We start from the raw sequence: 495 nt of genomic DNA on the forward strand, positions 1-495 counted from the left end.
AAAGGTGAGAAATCAGCCCAGAACTACACGGGAGGAGCTGGTCCATGACCTGAGAAGAGCTGGGACCACCGTTTCCAAGGTTACTGTTGGTAATACACTAAGACGTCGTGGTTTGAAATCATGCATGGGACGGAAGGTTCCCCTGCTTAAACCAGCACATGTCAAGGCCCGTCTTAAGTTTGCCAACGACCATTTGGATGATCCAGAGGAATCATGGGAGAAAGTCATGTGGTCAGATGAGACCAAAATATAACTTTTTGGTCATAATTCCACTAACTGTGTTTGGAGAAAGAAGAATGATGAGTAGCCTACCACCTCAAGAACACCATCCCTACTGTGAAGCATGGGGGTGGTAGCATCATGCTGTGGGGGTGTTTTTCTACACATGTACTGTATTAAGGAGAGGAAGACCGGGGCCATGTAGTGCGAGATTTTGAGGAACAACCTCCTTCCCTCAGTTAGAGCATTGAAGATGGGTCGAGGCTGGGTCTTCCA

Source organism: Etheostoma spectabile, chromosome 16, assembly GCF_008692095.1.
Source record: "Etheostoma spectabile isolate EspeVRDwgs_2016 chromosome 16, UIUC_Espe_1.0, whole genome shotgun sequence".
Classification (NCBI taxonomy): Eukaryota; Metazoa; Chordata; class Actinopteri; order Perciformes; family Percidae; genus Etheostoma; species Etheostoma spectabile.